The sequence below is a fragment of the Bos indicus x Bos taurus genome, chromosome 3 (assembly GCF_003369695.1).
Source record: "Bos indicus x Bos taurus breed Angus x Brahman F1 hybrid chromosome 3, Bos_hybrid_MaternalHap_v2.0, whole genome shotgun sequence".
Lineage (NCBI taxonomy): Eukaryota > Metazoa > Chordata > Mammalia > Artiodactyla > Bovidae > Bos > Bos indicus x Bos taurus.
Genome location: NC_040078.1, coordinates 22,642,948 through 22,651,461, shown reverse-complemented (window position 1 = coordinate 22,651,461; position 8,514 = coordinate 22,642,948).

The following is an 8,514-nucleotide window of genomic DNA, read 5'->3' as shown; positions in this document are numbered from 1 at the left end:
TTCTGAGTCTGTATAAGCACTTAAAAATTTATTTTCCACACAGATGCTAGAAAATGAGCTGAGTTATTTTCTAGATTGTTTCTATAGTACTGCTTAGTCCCATCAGATTATGTGGTTTGATGGTTTAGAGGAATTTATACTTGAGACTAGAGTACAGGGGAATTGTGAAAGCGTTAGCTGCTCAGTAGTGTCCGTCTCTTTTGTGACCGCATGGACTACAGCCCACCAGGCTCCTCTGTCCATGGAATTCTCCACACAAGAATACTAGAGTGGCTGCCATTCTCGTCTCCAGAGGATCTTCATGATGCAGGGATTGAACCTGGGTCTCCCGCACTGCGGGCAGATTTTTCCCATCTGAGCCAGCAGGGAAGCCCAGTGAATTGTATTAACCCTCCAATCAAAAGGCATCTTTGGTGCTACACAAAAACCATGGCATTTGAAGCTGGAGGAACTGCCAGAGCCCAGCCTTTGCTTCATGGAAACATCCAAGCAAGCAATGGTACAGTTGTCTCTGTCTTGGTGTCAGATAACATCTTAGCTAAGACCTGCCAACATCGAGAAAAGGGAGACTGGGCTGAGAGCAGTAAAACAAAACCTGGAAATCACCTCTCCTTATAAAGAGGCAAGTCTGTCATCATTTCTGGAGAGGCCAGGAACATTTACAAAAATTAGATCATTGCAGGGAAGAAACACTGGCTCCAAACTAGTTCTGACAGACCCCTCCTGTGGATTCCAGCTGAGGTGGTTGAGTTGTCACAAGTAATCTGGGTCAAATGCCTGACACTGGGGTCAGGATGACAGACAAGCTGGAGCAAAAGGAAGAATGCAAGCTCCCTGACCCACCTGATGTCTGTGTTCCAGAATAGACGACCTTTTGAGATGTGTCTATGCAACCTGTCCTCAGAGATGACCTTCTTTGGTCTACAGAGCTTGTGAGGAAATAATATGGGGGCTACCTGAGATTTGGTTGGAATTTCATCTTCTTTAGCATGAGAGCAACCACACGCTCCATCCTGACCAAGGTCTACTTCCAGTTCATTAAATTTAAATTTGTCATCACTGTAAGGCTGGTGGCTGTCAGAACTTCTTGGAGACTTGAAGGCATCAAACCACATTCATCCTTGGATTCTTCAGGCACTTCCCTCTTTTCAACCTCCTGCAGCTCCATGCTGTGTCAGATGGGAAAGGAATGACAGAAAATTAAATGAAGAAGATCTGACCCAAGCCATTCTGGCTGGTTTTGACAGGAGGCATGGGGAGTGGTCACAGAGAGGAAAGGAGCAGGCCCCTTAAAGAGAGAAGGAACTGTCCTCTCTTGTATGAAGCAGAGTGTGTCTGTCTGGGGATGGGAGAGGGGGACAAGCAGGTACCCTACATACCGGCCACAAACCTCTGATGAGGAAGGAGACTCAACCATCCCAGGGTGGTCCTTTCAGGAACAGGAAGCACAAATGAACTTCCACACCAAGGCTTCCCCCGGGTCCTAAGCCATGTTGAATTTAAGATGAAGTAGCCCTTATTTAGAATGAAGAAGCCCTTATTCTTCCCCGGTGCTCAGTGGTAAAGAATCTGCCTGCCAATGCAGAGAACGTTGGCATTGAACGCCTGGGTCAGGAAGATCCCTTGGAGAAGGAAATGGCAATCTCCATCCAGTATTCTCTATGGTGAAAATGCAATGGAACAGAAGGAGCCTGGCATGCCTCCACTCCCCGTGGATGTCACAGAGATTCAGAAACAACTGAGCAACTGAGTATGCACAGTGAAGTGAATGCAGATATTAAAGCTTATAGACTCTCTGAATGTTCTATCCTTCACTTTAGGAACTGAAAGTCCTCAAGGCCTCTTTCACTTACTATTGTCACAGACTATCCAATTTTTTTTTTTTTTTGGACAGTTGTCCTGGTGTTTAATTTTTCTAGTTGCTTCTTTACTAATTCTGTTGCTAGTTACCTTCCTTCCAAGGATCTAAGCACAACTGTGTACAAATATTTATCTCACTTGGACTTCCTTTAGAAGAGAACAGACGCTCTCTGTGTGTATATGAAATCCTAAGGGTGCTGCATTCGCCTTGGGTCACACATACAAGTAGCACAGAGACAGCAGACAACCAAGTTACAGGGACATTTCATGTGGGTTGAGTGAAGTCAATTACACCATAAGCACTTCCGGCATGTGACTCTCTTGAGGTACTTATTGTTCTTGTGTGACCCTGTCCATATTTTCCCTACACATTACCAGCTCCTGAGACAGATGGAAAACCACAATCACAGAAAACTACCCAATCTAATCACATGGTCCACAGCCTTGTCTAACTCAATGAAAGCCTGTGAGCTTTCATTGTGAAAGCTCACAGCTTTCACTGTGAGCCATGCCGTGTAGGGTCATGGTGGGAGAGTTCTGACAAAATGTGGTCCACTGCAGAAGGGAATAGCAAACCACTTCAGTATTCTTGCCTTGAGAACCCCATGAACAGTATGAAAAGGCAAAAAGATAGACACTGAAGATGAACTCCCCAGGGTGGGTAGGTGCCCAATATGCTCCTGGAGATCAGTGGACAAATAACTCCAGAAAGAATGCAGAGACGGATTCAAAGCAAAAACAATACCCAGTTGTGGATGTACTGGTGATGGGAAGCAGGTCTGATGCTGTACAGAACAATATGAATAGGAACCTGGAATGTTAGGTTTGTGTTCAAGGCAAATTGGAAGTGGGTCAAACAGGAGGTGGCAAGAGTGAACCACATTTTAGGAGTCAGCGACCTAAAATGGACTGCAATGGGTGAATTTAACTCAGATGACTATTATATCTACTACTGTGGGAAAAGAATCCTTTAGAAGAACGGAATAGCCATGATAGTTACCAAAAGGAGTCCGAAATGCAGTACTTGGATGCAGTCTCAAAATGAAAAGAATGTCTCTGTTCATTTCCAAGGCAAACCATTCAATATCCCAGAATCCAAGTCTATGCCCCAGCCAGTAATACTGAAGAAGCTGAGTTGAAAAATTTTAGGAAGACCTACAAGACCTTCTAGAAACTAACACCCATAAAAGATGTCCTTTTCATTATAGGGGACTGGAATGCAAAAGTAGGAAGTCAAGAAACATCTGGTGTAATTAGGCAAATTTGGCCTTGGAGTACAGAATGAAGCAGGGCAAAGGCTAATAGAGTTTTGCCAAGAGAATGCACTGGTCATAACAAACACCCTCTTCCAACAACACAAGAGAAGACTCTACACATGGACATCACCAGATGGTCAAACCAAAATCAGATTGAATATATTCCTTTGCAGCCAAAGGTGGAGATGTTCTATACAGTCAGCAAGAAAAAGACCGGAAGTTGACTATGGTTCAGATCATGAACTCCTTATTGCAAGTTCAGACTTAAATTGAAGCAAGTAGGGAAAACCACTTGATCATTCAGGTATGACCTCAAATCAAATCCCTTATGATTATAACAGTGGAGGTGAAAAATAGATTTAAGGGACTAGATCTGATAGACTGCCTGATGAACTATGGACAGAGGTTTGTGACATTGTACAGGAGACAGGGATCAACACCATCCCCAAGAAAAACAAATGCAAAAAACCAAAATGGCTGTCTGAGGAGGCATTACAAATCACTGTGAAAAGAAGAGAAGCGAAATGCAAAGGAGAAAAGGAAAGATATTCCCATTTTAATGAAGAGTTCCAAAGAATAGCAAGGAGAGATAAGAAAGCCTTCCTCAGTGATCCATGCAAAGAAACAGAGGAAAAACAATAGAATGGGAAAGACTAGAGATCTCTTCAAGAAATGAGAGATACCAAGGGAATATTTCACGCAAAGATGGGCTCAATAAAGGATGGAAATTGTATGGACCTCACAGAGCAGAAGATATTAAGAAGAGGTGGCAAGAATACACAGAAGAACTATACAAAAGAGTTTCACGATCCAGATAACACGATGGTGTGATCACTCACCTAGAGCCAGACATCCTGGAATGTGAAGTCAAGTGGGCCTTAGGAAGCATCACTATAAACAAAGCTGGTGGAGGTGATGGAATTCCAGGTGAGCTCTTTCAAATCCTAAAAGATAATGCGGTGAAAGTGCTGCACTCAATATTCCAACATTTTTGGAAAACTCAGCAGTGGCCACAGGACTGGAAAAGTTCAGTTTTCATTCCAATCCCAAAGATAGGCAATACCAAAGAATTCTCAAACTACTCCACAATTGCACTCATCTCACACGCTAGTAAAGAAATGCTCAAAATTCTCCAAGCCAGGCTGCAGCTATACATGAACTGTGAACTTCCAGATGTTCAAGCGGGATTTGGAAAAAGCAGAGGAACCAGGGGTCAAATTGCAAGCATCTGCTGCATCATGGAAAAAGGAAGAGTGTTCCAGAAAAACATCTATTTCTGCTTTATTGACTATGCCAAAGACTTTGTGTGCATCACCACAAACTGTGGAAAATATTGAAAGAGATGGGAATACCAGACCACCGGACTTGCCTCTTGAAAAATCTGTATACAAGTCAGGAAGTAATAGTTAGAGAACTGGATATGGAATGGACTAGTTCCAAATAGGAAAAGTAGTAGGTCAAGGCTGTATATTGTCACCCTGCTTCTTTAACTTACATGCAGAGTACATCATGAGAAACGCTGGGCTGGATGAAGCACAAGCTGGAATCAAGATTGCCAGGAGAAATATCAATAACCTCAGATATGCAGATGACACCACCCTTATGGCAGAAAGTGAAGAAGAACTGAAGTGCCTCTTGAAGAAAGTGAAAGAGGAGAGTGAAAAAGTTGGCTAAAGGTCAACATTCAGAAAACTAAGACCATGGCATCTGGTCCCATCACTTCATGGCAAATAGGTCAAGAGACAGTGCAACCAGTGGCAGACTTATTTTTCTGGGCTCCAAAATCATTGCAGATGGTGACTGCAGCCATGAAATTAAAAGACACTTACTCCTTGGAAGAAAAGTTACGACCACAGACAACATATTGAAAAGCGGAGACATTGCTTTGCCAACAAAGTTCCATGTAGTCAAGGCTATGGTTTTCCAGTAGTTATGTATGGATGTGAGAGTTGCACTATAAAGAGAGCTGAGCACCAAAGAACTGATGCTTTTGAACTGTGGTGTTGGAGAAGACTCTTGAGAGTCCCTTGGTCTGCAAGGAGATCCAATCAATCCATCCCAAAGGAAATCAGTCCTGAATAGTCATTGGAAAGACTGATGTTGAAGCTGAAAACTCCAATACTTTGGCCACCTGATGTGAAGAGCTGACTCATTTGAAAAGACTCTGATGCTACAAAAGACTGAAGGAGGGAGGAGAAAGGGACGACAGAGGATGAGATGGCTGGATAGCATCACCAACTCAATGGACATGAGTTTGAGTAAACTCCAGGAGTTGGTGATGGGCAGGGTGGCCTGGTGTGCTGTAGTCCATGGGGTCACAAAGAGTCGGGCATGACTGAGTGACTGAACTGAACTGATAGTTAATTGTTACCTGGGGGTTAGTTTTTCTTGTGCTTGTTCATCGTCTTCATCTTCATACATTTCTGCAAACAAAATCAGTAGTGTCCAGTCAGCTTCTAGTCACCTCACCCACTACAATCACAGGGACTCATATGGTCACAGAGTCATAAATATCTATGTATGAGTTAGTACTGTACTGAAGTTTTAATGCATTGTCTTTAAACAACTGCCCAAGCATGGATTTCTGATCCAGCAGGCAGTATGCTTCTAAACTGGTAGATCATCTTCAGGACACCTTCTGCTTGAAATTGGGCAAACATTTAAATTGTCTTTTCTTCCTTATATCACCTCACATTGCCCACCTTCCATTTCTACTTCTACAAATGTGTCATCCATCCTGCCACAAATTCTGCCAAAGACACAGGCTCTATAAACCTTCTCAGGTCTCACAAGATGCCCTCCTTTCTCTAAGGAGAACAACAATGTCCCACATCCATCCGTCTGGGAACATCCTGGCTCTTCAAGGTGGCTTTTGCATGTTATCTGGAAAAGTCTCTCTAGGGAAAGTGAGTGCTCCAGTCTAAACTATTTTCCCAATGCCAGTCCAACTCCATCAAGTACCTTATCCAGCACCACAAAGTGAAGGGCTTTCTTTTTTCTGCAGTGTATTTGTAAATATTCCAAAATTTCATCACTATAGCTACCATCAACAGATTATTTCATCCATTTTACAGATGTGAACAGTTACTAACATCAGGAAAAGTAATCATTCTCACATAGTTATGAACACAGCACTCAGCCTGGAACCTGGGAACTTCAAGCTTTGTCTAGGGCGCTATTGACTCTAACAAGCTGCCTCTTGTCACCTCCTCCTTTCTGTGCCTTAATGCTGGCTGGATGTTGCCTCCTGCCCCAGTGGCCATGGTCCATCCAGGGAGGAAGCAGACCGTTGGGACACGATGACGTCCACTCTGTGCACTTCTCCTCTGTCCTCTTAGACAATCCTGCTCCTACATAGCCCCAAATAGGACACGAAACAGGAAATCTGATACACATTCCCAGTGGAGGTGTTCACCTTATCAACTGGGGACCTAGGAGAGGATCAGTGCTATCAGGGTCTGTGGCCCCCTCACCTGGACTGAGCTTGCAGGCAAGGCGCTTGGCCACTCGGTACCCCTCAGACAGGCTCTCTCGGAAGCCCTGCCCCTGGTGGCTGTCGGGGTCATTGCGGGTGAGGAGGTCCTCGAGGTGCTGCTTGAGCAGGACAGAGTCATCTTTCCCATCCCGTAGTGTCTGCCGTAACTGGGTCAGCTCTCTTGCCTGACTTTGAATTAGTGTGGCACACGTCCTAGGTGGAACAGAAGATGCAAGTGTAAAAGGCAAAGACTTAGATGAAAGACGGTTAGGGATTTCTGTGAGAACATCCCCAAGGAGACCTCGAAACAGAATTCTGGCACATATCTGATGACTGGATCAGTCACTCAGTCGTGTCCGGCTCTTGCGACCCCATGGACTATAGTGCACCAGTCTCCTCAGCCCATCGGGTTATCCTGGCAAGAATACTGGAGTGGGTTGCCATTTCCTACTCCGTATGTGATGACTGGCCTGTGTCAAAGAGAAAGAAGGTAAACAAAGGTTTCCTCTGTATTAGAAAGTACTCCTGTAAGATTTCGTGACATTTCATTCATCTTGTGCTTCTGTAAAAATAACCTAATGTCTTTCCTGGTGGCTCATCTGGTAAAGAATCTGACTGACAATTCAGGAAACACAAGAGAGGCAGCTTTGATCCCTGAGTTGGGAACATTCCCTGGAGAAGGAAATGGCAACCCATCCCAGTATTCTTGCCTGGAAACTTTATGGACAGAGGAGCCTGGTGGGCTAAGTCCATGGGATCATAAAGAGTCAGACACTACTGAATGCTCATGCATGCATCAACGTCTTCCTAAACCTGCACCATGAAGATGTCTCTTCGGTTTCTCACTCAGCCACTCGGTCATGCCCATTTTCATCAAAGAATACACAAAGTATTTTCTGTATTTTTAATGTGGCAACACAAAGTACTGTCCAGTGAATGGCACACAGCCAGATATAGAGTGTGGGCACGTGAAGCTGGTGTGAATTGGAAAGAAGGTAGGAACCGACAGACTCAAGGAAGGATTCCAGGATGTGGTCAGTCAGGAGGGGGTGGGGTTTAAAGGCAAATAAGGTATTGATTGCGCAACACTGTGAATGAGCCGAGTGCCCCGGTTCACTTGAATGTAGTGAATTCACAATGAGATTCAAGTCAGTAGTTTATGTAAAAGCAAAGTAAATTACTTCCTGAATACAACTGGAATCCATGGTTCACCAACTGGTGTTCTCCACCTATTTTATACTATTGTGCCCTGTGCTCGCCGTGATCATCCCTGCCCTCCTTACCTCAGCCTTTCATCAAGCGGTGGCTTCTCTGCCAGCTTCTCTGCTGGCCTCCGCACCTCAAACAGCAGCTTCTCCCCCAGCACGGATTCAACGATGTCCTTACATGCTTCACACTCTGAGGAAAGAGAGACACTGCCTCAGGGAAAGCTGGCCCTGCTGCTGTGGTCACTGCCTTCAAGGGAGGAGGACAGGCCACCTCAGTGCTGGATGTAACTCCTTCTCCAGTCTCTACGGAGAGGTTTCCACATCTGATTCCTCAGCGTCTGAACCGAGGTTAGTCCCCATTGTAGAGGTGAGGAAAGAGAAGCTCCTAGGCACAGAAGGTAAATAGACAGGATGAACTGCCCTTTGACAAAGTCAGAATTCACATCCCCTGAGATGGACCCTGAATCCTGGGCCACTGAACCAAGACCTGCAGCCTCTTAGGTGAGACCCTGAGCAGGGCCTGGGGTGGCGATTCCTGTGAGGTCAGGAAGGCCCCTAGGACTACAGGACCGCTGGTTCCCTCATGCTGGGATTTCAGGAACGAACAAGGGTCTCAAGGTATAAAACTCACCTGGACACACTTGTGTGAAATAGAATACATGAATCCATAAGGACCTAAAGAGATACGCCAAACACTGAGAAACTCTGTGTTATT